We start from the raw sequence: 16,844 nt of genomic DNA, 5'->3' as shown, positions 1-16,844 counted from the left end.
AGAAGGACAAGTTTTTTTTTTTTTTTTTTTTTTTTTCTCTAGCATTTTGTCCCCTTGGACATTGTTTAATCTATATATATATATATATATATATATATATATAATATATTATAATATATATATATAATTGATCCCTCCCAGAGATTAAAGGGAGGGTCCTAATGGGTTGACATGTAACTGATAGTTAACAACTTCCTCACCAGGTTAAATTAAAAAAAAAAAAAAAAAAAAAAAAAAAAAAAAAAAGAAAGAGTCTTAACTTGACTTTTAGTTAATGGCATTCAATGGTTTAAATCTACTCTGCACTACATTAATTTTAATGCTTCATGTAGCAGAATGTATATCAGAACCGGGAGGTATGTCCTATATTTAATATATGTTACCTAATGTAAACATGTATTTATAGTTTATAGTTGTCCGATGAAGACGTAATTTATTGATTCATTCCAATCTGTGTGTTATAGGTTGTCTTTTAAAATTACACATTACCAATTTTGGCATTATGTAGCATTATTTTTAGCATGTGGCATGTTAAGTATAATAGTGTACCGGTATTTATTTAGTAAGTAACATGTATTCAGTTATTAAAACAGAAATGCACATTCCTAATATAAATATCTAAAATAAATTACATTTTAAAATGTATTTGGTTTAAATGCCTATGCGTGGGTTATTCCTGGTGAGGGTAAAGTAAATAGGCAAGCCGCAAGTAAAGTCCTTTAGGCTGGTTCGATTTTGAGTGTTTATTTTGCAAGATTTTCTTCACGTTAGTGATTTTTATTTATTTCATTAAAAGAGGTGTTTGGACATTCAAACCCTGGAGATTTGTCTACATTAAATTTTTTAAAATTTTATTCTCAAGGACATCCTTTTGAAGTTTCACATGTGCTCAGTGGGGTTGATGAAAGTAATTGGAAAACGCTTGGCTTTGTCAGCACTGGCTGCTGGGTTCATTTGAGTTGATGCGGCACAGAACCAGTGCCAGACTCCCATCATGCATGGACAAACGGAAATTTGAGACCCGGGTTGCTGTGTGTTTTCAAAGCCTGCTTCCCTCTGCATTACAAACAGGAAAACAAGTTTGCTGTTTTATTTATGGGATCCAATTGGCAGAGCGAGTTGTTTGCTCCCTGGAGCAGGAATTTATTCTGTAGGTAAGGTTTGAAAGGATTCCCTCCTGCTGCTGCATGCTGTCAGTGTGCCTGCTGAGGAGATTGCTTCTGTAGCGTAAAATATCAATTGCATTAAAACAGCTGAAAGAGTGGAGAGGGTACCTCGGTTAGCCTACCGGTTGGTTCTACAGACATGAGATGCTGCTAGTCAATTTCAAGAGTACAGCCAGTGCTTTGCATAAGGTTAGTGCAATTACAGAATCCACTAATTGACACCAAAACAGTTTCTAGTGCTTTACTACTGTATAAAAGTACCCTGTGGAGAGAACACTGTAAACTCTTTTATACACGTGTTAAGGCTGCTAATCCCAAGATGCTATGCAGCAAGTGAAACTGTGCAGCGAGGCGACCATATGAATAGAATGTTTGATAAGTGTCTTTCACACCACAGGCGGCACTGGAGTGATGTGAACTAAATAGGATTGAGTCCTATTTTTTGCAATTTTACACGCGTCAACTAGGGCATTGACAAATCGGAGAACAGCTTTGATGCACGTGGTCCAGCAGGGTGAAGCTATATCCAAAATGACAGAGGAAACAATAATACATTTTTACATTTGACCTTTAGGAGAGGTCAAAGGTCACAGGCAATGACATTTTTTGATAAAGCATACATGGGTTACTGTATGTGTTCTGTAGTAACCATGACTCTGTCTGCATTCGATTATAGTTATTAGCCAGTTTTTTATGTTGATGATGTCATCCGATATGACCACCATGTTTTTGTTTTATTTATTGTAGCAACTTCCCTTGACCAACCTTTAAAGACAACCACACTAGGATCATGTGTGCCAATTTTTGGTTCAATCGGACTAGCGATTTCAGAGACTAAGGTTTTTGTAGCCAGTTTTGTCATGCAACGTGGCTGCCATGTTTCTTATTGTAGCAACTTCCCTTTAAAGACAACCACACTACGATCATATGTGCCATTGGGTTTGTTTCAATCGGACTAGCGGTTTGAGAGAAGATCTTTGTAATTTGTGATTGACGTCATGCAGCATGGCCGCCATACCAGACAACCTATTAGCTTCTTGCGAACACAAGTTAATCTTGGGCTATCCCTCAACACCTATACCTACTTTCAGCACTCTGCAGTAAGTTGTTTTTTGAAATTTTTACATTTTGACAAAGTTTTTTTCAGTCCAATATGGCGGCAAAACCATGTGACTTACGACATAAGTTCTTTAGCATTTTCCATCTTCCCATAAGCATCTACCAACCTACCGAATGTGGTGAGTTTTCAAAGAATTATTATTATTATTATTATTATTATTATTCCAGGAGTAACAATAGACTTCCCAGCCTGTGGCCTGGAAGCCTAATAATCTTTTTATTATTTTTGCGTTTAGTAATGTCATGATTTATTTTGTGTTACTGGTAGCTAAAGTAAAAAGAAAGTGTGCTACATATTCTTTTGATTTTACTACTATACTGTATAGACCTACTGTACAGATTTTAGATTTATGTGTACAGAGAACACATTCATGTTATTTCAGTGCAATGATTTATACATTTTTAATAAACTGAGCATTGTAAATGTGTGTGTTTTTTAAATTTTATTTTTAAATCGGTCACCTCATTATTACAGACAACCCTAGCAAGGCTGCTAAATAAAATGAACTATTGCTAATAAAATACAATAAACTTTCATGTTCTGGGATTGATGTTATGTGTGGACAATTAAGTACTGGTATGCATCCTTCATTAAGTCCCTATAAGAATCGGATGACAATGGTGTTACTGTTTATTCTTGAGTGACGGCTCTCTCCCTAACAGACTCAAGAGCTTGCAGTGTCCCAGTGACCCGTGGGTATCTGTCAGTGGCTGCCGGAGCAACTGCCTTAATTAAGTATATCACTAGTGACCTGCTGGCTTCTACACCTTTCTCTTGGCTTGCAATTCATTCTTCATATTTGGTCTGAGACGCAGTGTTAAAGCAAAGACTTGCAGGTTTGTTTGTTTTTTAACCTAGGAGAGTTGGAAGGGATAATGTGGACCATTGATCGCTGCTGTCATAGGATTTTTCTTTTCAGATTAATTTGCAACTGTAAACAGGATAATTTTCGTCACTGGTTCTGCATCTCTTTGGAGATTTATGGCCCCAGGACATGGCTTCTCATGCACCAAGCTGTGGGACCTTAGTGACGACTGTATCTGTGTGACATAATCAAGTGTTAAAGAGTATTCAAGCATGCTTGCTTTCTCGTGTTTTACTGTACAGTGTAGCCAAGTGATAAATATTTTTGCTTTTGGCTGTCAGGCTGGCTCATGCGCTGCTTTTAGGTGCACTTTAAAAAAGCAAAAAACAAAACAAACAAAAAATAATTATTTTTCAGTGTTCAAAAAAATGCTGAATACATTGAAATCATTAATATATTTATACATTCACCAAAACCATCCATAAAAGAGTATACTTGATTTTATTTATGAAGTTGCATAAGATCCCTGATCCTGTGGACATGTGAGTGGGGCAGCTTGTTTCCAACCAAACAAGACCAGACGTCCAGCTAATGAAGCTGCAAAAGCCAGGGTGTCTGATTTGAATGACTGTTTTAGACAGGGGTATATCATCAGGTATCACTCTAGAAATCGCAGTGTGTGGGATGGAAGCAATGAGGAGTTTAAGAATATGGGAGGTCTCAAACACTGAAGACAAAAAAGGAGCCAAACTGGGACATGGCCAGTAAATCTTGTTTGCCTGCAGGCCAGAGAAGCTGGAGCCTGTTTGCATCTGTCACAGGTTGGTTCCAATCCGGATATATTCTGGGCAATTAAATCTCAGATTAGTAAAGTCTGAAAGAACTTTAAATTGCATCAACCCATGACAGGCAGAAGTTGAGGAGGAATGCACTTGATAATAATTAACTTGATTGAAATAATGAATCATTCACATTGCAACAAAAAACAAGCAATTAAAAAATATGGAACTCTGGACCTATGAATAAAATAGCAATGCATGCCACGTAGATGAAAGAGAGAAAACCAACAAGGAACACCCAATTCTAGGTAACTCCACCCCCCTTTCAAACAGGGTGGAACAGCTGGCCAACTCTAACCATGCTGCAGACGTCCTCTATGTTTTCCATTCGGCAGCTACTCATTCCAAGTACAGTAATCCTTTGTGTGTCCGCCTGTCACATATCCACCCTAACAGTTTCATCTGCCATAATCAAGCTCTTCAGCGACGTCACCCGACGTGTACTGCACTGTGCAAAATGGCTACAGTAAAGCGAGTTATGCTTACAGAGTAAGTGTTTTTTTCCCCCCTAAATGTATTTTGCTACTGTGTAAATTACCAGACACAAATTTAAGTGTATACAGCACTGTGACAGGGCAGGAGCCCTGTCTATGAAGGGGTGTGTGGCAGGTCAGAAGCTCTGATACTGTAAATAGTGTGTGTATATGTGTGTGGGAATGTAAGGATGGCAGCGATGGGGTTAAATCTGTCCCTGCCAGCAATCACAGATGTGGCCATTCCCCAGTTAGGTATTGGAATGAGAAATCCTTTGTCCGGTAGAGCAGATTGGGGGTGAGTGTTTGTGCTGCTGTTTTTGTGTTATTGATCAATGTGGTGGTGAAGGATAATGCCCAGTCTATGTTTTGATTGTTTTGTTTAAAATGTTGTTTTGGCCCTTGTGCCTTTTTTTCTTTGTTCCTGTGTTATGTTAATAAATGTGTGCACCAGCTCTTAAACTTCAGCTTTCTATCTGGGTCTCTTTCCTTTCCTGCCAATTACAACTTGGTCTTTGCGCTATCCTGTCACAAGGGGTTGACACAGATGTTAGGAAAGCAGAATCAGGGAGGCAGGGACATCTAGTTAAGAACGCTGGTGATGCCAACAACACGATCCCAATTTAAAAATTGGTTGTTTTCGTTTAAAAATTTTTCGTTCTAGTTTTTGTTCATTCGGATTCGGGGGGGGGGGGGGGGGGCTATCGTTTTATTATTTGTCAAAATCAGAGGGGGGGGGGGACATAAACTGCAATTGTGTACGTTGTGTACGTCAAAGGCATAAATTCTATATGTATTGGCAAAACACATGATTTGTATTATTATTATTTTTTTGTCAGATTGCATTTTCAAAGGCGACTTACGGATGTGACAGGGCAGCACAGTATTACAATGCAAGATTAACATTTAAATATAGTATAGTTTACAGCAACAAGTAAGGATTACAGCAAGTTATATCTAGAAAGACATTAGTAATGCACTAGTGTAAGGATGGTGCATTAGCTGAGGATCCAGTAACGTTTTGCTTAGGTCAGGTAAGTCCAGTGCATAGTAGGATGTGTAGATCAAGAGATCTTCAAGTGCCGTCTAAACAGGTGGGTTTTGAGGAGGTGGCGGAAGGCAGAGAGATGGATCAGATGGGTTAACTGTCTAATGTGCATGTCCTTGTAAGCCAGCAAAAACATGCAGCCTATGTTCAGTGCAATAGGCAGTCGGATTATCACCATCAGTCTGTAGCAGCTTTTTCCAGTCGAGGAAGGATGACTTTGGTGTTGAAATCATTTGCATCCACCGGGTAATCCAAGATCCGATCTGTGAGCTGGGCGTAGTAAACCAAACTTTGCCCCAGAACTGCAGAAAAGGGGTTTTATCTCACCATATGCGGCCCATCTTACTTGAGACCCTGAAAACGATGTGCAGGATCGATTCAGAGACGGGAGTGTTGAATTTGTCCCTTCCAAAAATCTCCATAATAAAATCTGACGTGAATTTAATTGGTGTAGTGCCTTCCATACCTTCCTGAATGACTATGGCATGCATATTCTGTCTACACAAATGCTTCTCCAAGTTGTCTACCTTTGCCCAAAGCATCATCTCAGTTCTGCTCAGACAGCCCACTGCATACAGACCCTGCCACTGACATCAGTGAGCATTGTCTCCACATCGCCCACCCGCTTTGTCGGTGTGTCAGACTTGGCTTGGTGTGCTAATAGGTCCCCTGGTCTCGGCAAAGTCCTCCTGCAGTTTCCCAGTCGCATCTAGGATCACACACAGTTCAGAACCAGAGTCAGGTGGTGTCTGCAGTCGAGGGGAGATCTCCAGAACATACCTCGGCTGGCTGGGTTAGTTTTGACTTCAGTTTGGACATAGTCTTGAAGGTAGAGTAACCTTTATAAATATGTACTACTTGTATATGTTTTCTTTTAAATAGACGATTTATAAGAATAAAATTAATGGATTTGGAAGAGCTACTTTCACTTGCGTCTTTGCAGTCACTGGAAGTCCTTCAAGGTACACATTTTTTAACTCTACAATTTTGAGATCCCGTCTCCCACACCCCCGCTAGACCCTTTGACCTGTGCACGTGTGTTATGGGTACTTAGTTGAAATCTAGAATTTAATTCCAGTTTGAAGTGGAGAGGTTCCAATTACAGTATTCTCGCAGGGTTAAGGTGGCATAATCACTTCTTGACAGAGATAAAGACTGAGCCTGCACAATCTTACAGTACTGCAAACACTGGGAGGGGGGGGAGGGGGGGGGGGGATTTAAAAAAAAAAAATGCTAAAACAGTGGTTAAAAGTGTTTCAGTATTAAACATGGGGCTCCTGGGTCCTATTACTGCACAGAATGCTTTAGTTTGTATTTTAAAATTCAGAATAATCTACTGTACTACCTGCTTGCAATGCATTTTTTGGAGTTATACTTTTCTGCCTACTGTAGCTCCAAAATCAAATACTGTAGATGAAGCACACAAAACTTCACTGGGGAATTAGTGGATAATAAGAAACACTGTTAATAAGCGAGTCATTTTAATTTAACAAATATTTGTCAAAGGAGTTTTTTGACGTTCACGAGCACAGTTGATGGCAAAAAATATATACATGTTGTCTTGTTGAAAAAGCTTGTTGGTTTTAAAGTACATGGTTTGAAACATTTCACAAGGTACCACTGTGCTGTCTCGTAAATTACAAGCAGGGTTTTGTTTGTCACTCGTATACTCCTAGTAGAGCTTTCCATATATTTATATATCTGCCGTTCTAAAGGTTCTTACACACCAGACACGATGTGCGACATGACAAAGCAACACTAGAATCAATAAAACCTCTGCTTTTCAATAGCGCTCTTCACACCAAAGGCGACACAAATTCCAACGCGAGCGATGGGGGATGGGGGGGGGGCACGGCACCCCGTCACACACTTTCACTGAAAATGGAGGTAAAGATCATACCTGTAGTACCTAATTTCCCTGACCTATAATAATAAGCAATTTTCTATTGCGTTTGTTAGTATTAATACCTTCTGAAAGATCTGGCAAATTTACAGCTGTCGTGTCGTTAATGTGATCGTTTCTGGTCTGCACTGTGTTTTCGCAGTGAATTTGTCATGTCGCCCCAGTAAAAACCGTGTTGCGTCTGGTGTATAAGGGCCTTAATGCTGAAAACAGGCCATGGTGTAATACATTTTATCCCTGCCGATGCTGTTATGGCAGTTTCCCTTATCAGTAAACTGGATGATGTACAAGACCTGTAAACTGATCTGAGGGGTAAGCAATTGAAGCATATACAGCAGTGAAATTGGAACATGATTGTGGGACATACTTCTGCTTCTAAGAAACAACCGCTTTGTTAAAACCATTGAAATTTGTCTTTAATGTCCTAAAGGGATGCTCTGTAGTACAGTGCTCCAGATAAGGGGGCGTATTGACATAATTCCAGACCTGAAAAACTGCCATTTACACCCACCCAAATATTTGTAGGTTTTATTTTTTTACGGCCCTGGAAAAAGAATTACGACCTCTGGTGCTTTAATGGTCGTACAGAAAGCAAGTGAATACTTTCTGTGCAACCACCAGAGGCTTCTACTGGTGCACTCGAGAATGACTGATTCATGTCACCACCAATAACTGTCTAATTTGTGTAAACCATTCAAAAATACACCCTCCTTTCTGTTTCTTATTGCTGTGCTTTGACAGACATACAGCAGGTAGAATACTGTTGCAGCAATTTAAAACCTATATTAATAAACAGTCATTTAAAAGGAAAAGCAAGTTTTATAGATCATAATGTAAATGAAAGAAGAAAATACTGAAAGAGTGATGTAGATAAATTTAAATTAGCTAACCCAGCGGAAAATAAAATTACTTAAATCAACAGCAACTAGCCCACCAAGTGCTGTTGCCCGTGTTATGGCTGCTGGAAAGCCACATAGCATTTTGAGTTATTTCAAGCCAGTTGATGTACTAGTCTACAGTCTGCTGAAAAAGTCTGCAAAGGTTTTATTTGCACAGAACTGCAAGATGTTTGTCCCTACCAAAAATCGAAAACATACTGGGGTCTTGCACACAAAAACAACTGATGATTGTAAAGCCAAGTTTAGGTGGGCTTATAATTGTTCCAATACAGAAGATGGCGACTAGACTTTGGCGTTGTGGAATGACAAACTGACAAGATTTCACTGTACAAATGCTGAACTGGACACTGCATTTTAAATTTTTTTTTTTTTTTTTTAATTGTACATGCTAAATATATAGCTTAGTAACTGTGTAGTTTACAGCAGCTTCAGTTTGTCATGTTTAATATGGTGAGCTATTGGAGATGTATTAAGTACATGAGAAGTTATTACTTTACACATATGTACATGTTATGCTATCATATAAAATGAATTACTGTATTCCTTTTGTGTGGGGTTTAATGTTAACGGATTGTGAACATGTTTGTAATTCTACTAGAACGAGGGACAACTGAGGGAGCAAACTAAATATTTTACCATTGATCCAAGATGTGCCAGAACTGTTTGTGTGTTCCTGAAATAACTTTTTTTGTTGTTTTGTTAATTCTATTAGAACTAATGTGTTTGTTTGTTTGTTTAAAACCTTGCAGCATTTATTATTTTCAGTGACTCTCAGGTTTATTCCTTCACAGCAGTAAAACAGTGAATATTTGTCAGAAGTAAAATGCTGGAGAAGTGCATGAAACACAATAGCCAATACAGATGTAAAGAATGGAATTTATTTATATTAATATATTTACTCTCAGTGGCCCACAGATGTATATTTCCTAGAGTACTTGGATAATTTAGCCAGCAAAAAGCTATTCACAGTATGAAAATTTGTACCTTTTTATGTTAACTATGATATCAATATTGTAAAAAATGTAAAGCTGTCAATATTGTTAAAAAAACCCCCCAAAACTAACGAAGTGTAAAACATTTTTAACTTTAAAATGCTTGCTTTTATTATGACTACATTTCTTCGGACCTCTAAGTAACTTAATCCTGTGCAAAATTGCTACGGACAGAAAAAGAAAAAATAAATCTGGTGCACAAAGGAATGGAAACACAATACTCTCCTCCTTAAATCTAAATTGGAGCTGGAAATTGGTAGCTATTATAAAAATAGCTATTTTAGAAGAATTTGCTTCAATAAATTAAAATATGTTCTTAATATAATCCTTATAGCTTGCTTTCTTTTCCATCTTAATTTATTGTTTCAGCAACGTCTAATTGGAATCCACTTTGTCGTATCATATTTAATATGGTATGTAATGTGATAAACTGGAGTTGACACATTGTTTGATAAGTCAACACAATTACTCCCAGATGTTGCTTAAAATGCAGGGCTCCAGACTGCGGCTAAAATGATTACAATTGTGCTAAAAAAAAAAAACAGGTGCCTCTCCCTTTTAAAAACTTGGCTGGTATTTATGAATGTGCGATGACTTCTGTATATCTATGTTTTAAGTAAGAAATAAACCACTCCAGGATGTGCAGTAAGATTTCTTACCTCAAGCCCTGGGTGCATTGAAGCACGATAGAAAGCTCAGTTGTCTTACTGCACACCGTGGACTGTGTTTTTTCGCTTATAAAATGCTTGCATTTTTTTCTTTAATTACACAAAGTACAGTAAAAAAGTTTTATAGGTCACACCAGCGCAAAAGTCACTCCCCCATTTTTGAGACGTAAATTTTAGGAAAACACCTTTTTGGGTTTACATTACTTTTCCTACATGCTCAACACTGGTAAATAAAGAGATACACAGGTTTAGTTTCAAAATAACCCTTGTTTCCAACATTTTATTCCATTAATCATTTTACAGTGTTTTTCATTTTTCAAGTAATTAACACAGTATAAATTCAAGTTGTAAATCCCACATCACATTTGTATTAACCTATTTAATTTTTGCTTATCAAGTACCCAGACAAGTTCAAGAACAGGCCTTTGCTTTACTGAACATTTCTTTCCAAAACACTTGAAAAATAGTTCCAGCTGCATTGGCTTTTACAAATTCATTGTATTAAGTCAAATTTAAAAGAAAAGTATTAAACGTTGCTTCATCAATTTAAAAAAAAAAAAAAAAAAAACTAAACAGTGCACTATCTAATAACCACTAAACAAAACATCTTAGTGTTGCATACGATGCAGTACAATGCATTCCAGTGAAGCGCCAGATCGACGGAGAATAAAACCCGCCCTAGTGTCAATCTTTCTGTTGCACCAATTAGAAAAGTTACTTACAGGCAATTGGCAAGCCTATTCCTTTGTATAATATCCACCCTTCCTGTGGCAGCATAGCAGTTGGATATGCGACAGACTGCTGTATATGATAAATTACTAAAGTTAATATATAAAAAATGTGCATTTGGTGAAATGTCACGTGACCGATTCTATCTCCTAGCATAATATTCAATGTTTAACCACTTCTTTGAAGTTAAACATGTAAAATTCCCATCCCTGATAGATAGATAGATAGATTGATTGATTCTGTAGATCAGGGGTTTCCAACCCTGGTCATGGAGAGCTAATGTCTTCTGGGTTTCGTTTTAGCCGAGCTCTCAGTTACTTAATTGCACCAGTTATTGACTTGAGACAAGATTAACAGGTGTTCCAGATCTTTAGCCATTGATGACCTAAACGCCTATAAAATCTTTGTATTTGGGGCTGTGCAGGACAAGGGTTGGAGAGCCCTGGTGAAGATGATTATAATCAAAACAGACCAGCTGCTTCCCTGATCAAAGCCATGCAAGCAAACTAATGAAATTTTGTAATTTAAACAAAATCATTCAAAACGGTGGGTTTGTGAAATTGATTAAAAAAAACTCAAGGCATATATTTATATCAACTGCTGTACCTTCGTCTTGTGAGTCGCATGTTCAGTATGTTGGATACCTTCTCTAAACAAAACATGTCATTTTTATTCATGACAAGTTTCTGTTGGTTTTAATATAATCTTTTGGACCAGCTGTAAGCTTTGTGTGAAATTGTAAAGATGGTGCTTCTGTTAGGCATACTGTATACAGTAGCAGGTTGCCAAACAAACAAACACAATATTTATTTTATTTATTAGCGTGTGGAGAAAGCTGACGAGAAGGGAGAGAGTTTTTTTTTTAACAAAGGTTTAAGTTAAGGGACGCAAGCTGAGTGTTTGCGTATGCCTGCTACTAGTAGCACCAGCACCTTTCATTAACAAACCTGAAAAGAAAACAGCCCTAGACTACATATTAGAAGTATTAAGGGATGTTAATGTGAACTGTCTACATTTAGAAAAGTGTGATGAGCTCCCGAAAATCCTGCTGATTTAGTACTGAAACTGCCAATGTCTTTCCATTGTACAAAACTGCCCCTTTTGGGTTTCAGTTCGATTTTATATTTTGTCTGTATCGTTCGGTTTGGAATTATGATAATCTCGGTTTTGGTTTGGGGAAATCTTAACCATTGCATCCCTAAAATGTAGCTAGTGCAGATAAAGCCAGTGCCAACAAGAAATTGCGATTGATGTTATTTGATGGTTATTGCTAGGTATACGGCAGAAAACTATTTAAAAAGCTAGTGGTCCAATATTATTTGGGTTAGAAGTTGTTAATTGTTGGTGTTGTGTTGACACTTATCTTTTTTTCCCCCCCAGTAGAATGTTTGCATGAAGTGATTCAGCCCTGGGATTATAAAGAAATACCTCCTGGCGCACACATCTGTACAGAGAAAGAACTCCCAAGCCACAAGTGCTGCACAAGTATGTAGAGCTCTGTAATAAAATGTAGTTTGCAAGATATGTAAAACAATAGGGCAGGATTCATACAAAATTCCCAAAAAGTCCCAACTCCCTAAGCCAGAGCCTAAAGTATTCTACTTTCATCTAGAAATCGCTTTGTGTTTTCAGTTTCACAGCAGAACTAAGGGGTTGATCTGATGAGCCTATACCCCTCCAGGAATTCAAAACAAAAAAATCTCTACTGATTTTTTTATATTTATGGGGTAATCCTAGAATAACCACATATAGGCTTTTTGAGACAATCTAGGGGGATTCCCGAAGGCTAATAAATGTTGTAATAAAATCCAACGGTGGCTTATCCCGAAGTAAAGTAAACAAATGTGTTGGATTTTTTTTTTAAATCCATGTGTCCACATAAATATGTTTATTCCACATTATTATTACAGGGTTATTCCCTGCATTTTTCTGCTCTTTCGTTTCTTAGCTATTATCTGTGTGCTGCAATAAAATTAGATAGTGGTGGGGACCAACTAAGATGTAGCTTTGTTGTAAAATATGAGCCTTCAGTGCTTTTCCCCTGCCAGGTAACGTGGATTTCCTATTGGCCCAGTGTTAATGGCTGGTGAAATGCTGGATCCAGGGACCAGCCTATTTGCGGTCTCCATTTGCGCATCAGCTCATACAATGGCAGCGATAGTTGCTACAGGGATCAACCCAAGTGCAGCCTCCCTAGCGCCTCAGCATGGCAACCGTCTTAAATGGGCTGGGTGGGACACTTCACAGGGATCATAAGGTGGGCACCTCCTGTCTTCGTTGTTTCGTCGACCTAGCCCACATCACCTCAGGAAGGCTCGACAGTGATGCTGGCGTCCCAGCACCCCAGCCCAGCTTATTTAGTCATCAATTCCTCTATTGTTTTTAACTTCCTCCATCACTTGCCATAGCCATCCATTCCTTTTCATTGATAACTTCATCAGTCACCTTTCTTTTGAGGTCCCCAACCAGACTTGCTACCTCCTCAGACAGAGCCTTATATGTTCCACTCCTGTCAACTGAATCCAGTATCTCTGAAGTCGGGTCATGGAGTGTGTGCCGAATCCATGGAATCGTCTCATGGCATTGATGGCTCCTTAGGTCATGTAAGAATGTGCTTCAGTGTAGCTGGCTGAACACAGTGGATGTGCAGGGTTCACCCCTACCCACACATTCAGGTTCTGCGATGATGGAAAAACATCATATGTGGACCTCTGTTCTATTGTCCACAGGTTTCGCCAGCCAATCTTATGCTGTTTCACATTCCTCCCATCTCCTTCATTGTCACAGCTTAGCTTGGGACACTGCCTTGACATGCCTCATTTTCTGCTCCTGCTTTTGCGCTTCAGTAATTGCAAAATTTTCTTTCAGCTGGAGCCCTGTTGTACTTGCCTCAAAGGGCAGCCTTTGCACCTTCCTTACGTCTTTTGTTGCCCACTTTCTCTCAGTTCTCATTACGGGTGCTGTCTCCCTTACGCACTTGGCACGCAATTCCATCAATGTCATTTCCAGCTGAACCTTAACGCACTTGAATTTCTCAGTCAGATACAAGACTGGCCATTTCTTAATGTGTGAACTAATCAAGGTTTCCAGTTTTTCTGCTGTTGACAGGGAAACCTCATACACAATAAGCAGCCACAGCAACCTTGGAAGGAGACCAAACTGAAAGCACCAGACTTGAAGCTTGCCTGGTAGTACATTACATTACTGCCATATAGAAGGCTGTGTAGTCCAGTGGTTAATGAAACAGGGTTGTAACCAGAAGGTACCGAATTCAAATCCCAGCTCAACTACTGTTGCATAGTTCACACACTCTAGTCTCATATCTTGTAAAGCGCTTAGTGATGGTGATCCACTATGAAAGGTGCTATATGAAAATAGATTATTATTACTATTATTATAATACTGAAGCCTGTGTTTGTGAGTGAGTAGTTTGGATTTCAGAAGACAGCATGTCCTTGTTATGTGGTTCCCAGTGAGCTCTCTTTTATCACCAGAGCAATGTGGAACAGGAGAGCTCTACTGTGGAAGAGGTATCGTCAGATTGAAATTACAGTTCAGCCAGTTGCAGAACATATTTCTTTCCTGCTTTAACTTCAGACTGCATTGGTGCACTCAGAATTATAAGTGGCAAGAGTGTTTTCAAAATCCCTCTAGGCCATGTGTTCTTGGAGTTGAAATTTACATTTCCTCAACTTGCTCTTCTCTTTCCAGTAAATTCAATAAGGAATTGAATGAATCTTGCAGACCTAATTGGATGTTGCAGCTGTCTTTTTAGATTAAGTTTTAATTGATGTATTCCTAGTAAAAGTAACCAAGAAATCTGCCATGTGTAGTCCAATAAAATAATGTGTTTCATTTAAAACTACAGTATTTCTAAACATAAATGAAGCAGCAGTCTGAAAGGGTCCTTTTTATTGATTTCCAATCCTGCTTCCTCAAGTATGAGGATTAAAATGAAAGGAAGGGATCCTTTTAGGCTGCTGAAGCCCAACACAAGCTGGTAAGTTCATCTATACTGGGAAAGTAATTACTTTATTGATCAGGCACTAATTAGATAGATTATAGGTGTGTTTTATTTTATTATTGGACATGCAGTTGTTTCTAAACTACAGTAACACAAGAGAACCATGTGTTAAAGTGAATGTGTTGTTTTTGCTCTGCTTCTCTACAGCAGCTTCAAGGGTTTATAGTAGTTCTGGCAAGGCAATGGCCTGCACATACATCAGTGTACTACCATGGCCAGCTTGATCTCTCAACTTGTCCCCAGTCGAACACTTAAAAGATAAGTAGAGGGATTGGATCGAGGACCTCGCCCAAACATATGGCATGTTAGACGGCCTGTTTTAATACTGCTTTCATCATTTTAGATACACATTTTCATCTTGTATATACTAGAGCAGTTTAAAACACACACTTGCTATTTAGTTAATAAAATGAGTTGAAAGTGTTGCTAGCATTTTGTTGTTCGTTATATGGCAGATTCTGTTTATTGTGTTTTATTGATGATGGGTGGCTTTGTGTACGTGTTCACAGCATTAAATTTCACAGATTTTCAATGGAAGCTTTTAGCTATAAATACATTGTGATTCCTGCCATAATACTACAGTAGTACTGATTTATTGTTTTGTGGAAAATGGGAACCTAGATCCTACAGAAACTGGAGCTTCTTTCTGGGTAATCAAAATGATCGCAATATTATACATAAGCAACCCAAGCCCCTTTCAGACATGACATTCAGTGGTTATACTAGTAGACTCACAATAGTTCAGGTTGGCAACCTGACATTTCAGTGTCTTTCTGGGGTTTGTTAATGCAAAATATGCATATCGTCCCTTTCAGCAAACATAATTTAAAATAAATGAAAGACCACTTAGGCTAGTCCCTTGAAGGGTGCCTTACTAACAGGATTGACTTTTGCTTTAATATACTGTACCAACGTAGAACATTTGACATGTCCACACTCCTCGGCTCTAAGTCACAAGCTAGCATTTCCATGGTTACCCAGATACTGCACACAAAACATTTGAATTTGAATGAGTCCTGGTCTTGTCAGTGTATTGTTTTATTTTCTGTTTTGCACTAGACTGGACCTCAATAATTATCATGACCGTGAAATCAATTGAGAAAAAAAAAACTGTGCTCTCTTGTGACAGCACTGCCAGCTCACCTCTGTAGCCAGATCGCCCAGCTGTCAGTAAGGACAGCTGTTGTTTACCTAATTACCTCTCTCGTTTTGGAGCAGGAAAGGGCCACTGAGGACTCTCTTCACTTTATTCTTCATCCGTTAATACCAGTCTGGTATTACATTTTGACAGTATGATGACCATCAAATATACCACATAATTAAATGCATCTTGAAATTTTAGCATAATGTGTATTACTAAATACATAATTTATTTTCAGAGATAGAAAAGGGTTGTTCACGGATATGTTTTAAAAAATATAACAAATATTTTGCACCACAAACTTTTTAATCACCTATACTTGACCCGATACAATCCCAGTATGTCTAAATAAAAATCATCAATATAGTTAAAATGTGCAAGCTTACAGTAATACTAATAGAGGCCAATTGTATTTTGAATAACCCTACACGTAAAAGACTGGTATTGTACCTGCTGTTTCATAAACACGTGCAAAATACCAAAGCAATGCAAACAACATTTTTTTTTTTTTTTTTTTTTTTTACTGGTGTAATAATTGATCTGTTCACCCACAATGACAAAAGTGCCTATTCTCAAGATCTTGTTGCTGTGATTTGGTCTGCACCATTTTCGTTTTGATGAATTTATTCTAGAATCGGAATCTAGACAAACCTCAGCGTCAAACAGGAGCAGTGAGGAGAGATGGACCAGTGGATCCGCTGCAACCCAGACCCGGTGGGATGGCAACCTGGAAGACCCCGTCGGTGGCCGTGAGGATCAAGCCTGGTGCCTTGCCTGTGGGGAGTTCGGGCACAAAGAGGTACGGTCTGCCCCAACAAGCTAGGGAAATGGTGCCGCTTCCAGCGTCTGAGAGGGAGGTGCTGCCCGCCTGGGCGTCAGAGAGCGCAGCCCGTGCGCTGGAGAGTGAGACGGAGCAGTGGAGTGGTTGGAACCCCTACCCTTCCCGGATACGGTGGGATGGTGGATGAAGAGCCTCTTTGAGGGCTAGGGTTGGTGCTTCATCTGCGGGGAGTTCGGGCACGAAGTGGGGCGTGGTC

The 16,844-nt window shown here is 38.7% G+C and overlaps 1 protein-coding gene across 6 annotated transcripts in view; it reads left to right on the top strand.

Moving 5' to 3' along the window:
• The window catches only part of LOC121312955 (polypeptide N-acetylgalactosaminyltransferase 1), a 207,168-nt gene that overhangs the window by 41,285 nt on the left and 149,039 nt on the right, over positions 1-16,844 (top strand). For 2 of the 6 annotated variants that reach the window (XM_041244968.1, XM_041244966.1), the window contains exon 3: positions 12,023-12,127. The exons of 3 other annotated variants lie outside the window; for them this stretch is intronic. The gene's annotated coding sequence lies outside the window, so the exon portion shown is untranslated. The remainder of the gene's footprint in view (positions 1-12,022; positions 12,128-16,844) is intronic. One more of the 6 variants, XM_041244967.1, reaches the window with a different exon arrangement.

This window comes from Polyodon spathula, chromosome 3, assembly GCF_017654505.1.
Source record: "Polyodon spathula isolate WHYD16114869_AA chromosome 3, ASM1765450v1, whole genome shotgun sequence".
In the NCBI taxonomy this organism is placed as follows: Eukaryota; Metazoa; Chordata; class Actinopteri; order Acipenseriformes; family Polyodontidae; genus Polyodon; species Polyodon spathula.
The sequence above is the reverse complement of the archived record's forward strand: the minus strand, read 5'-3'. Positions and strand labels throughout refer to the sequence as shown.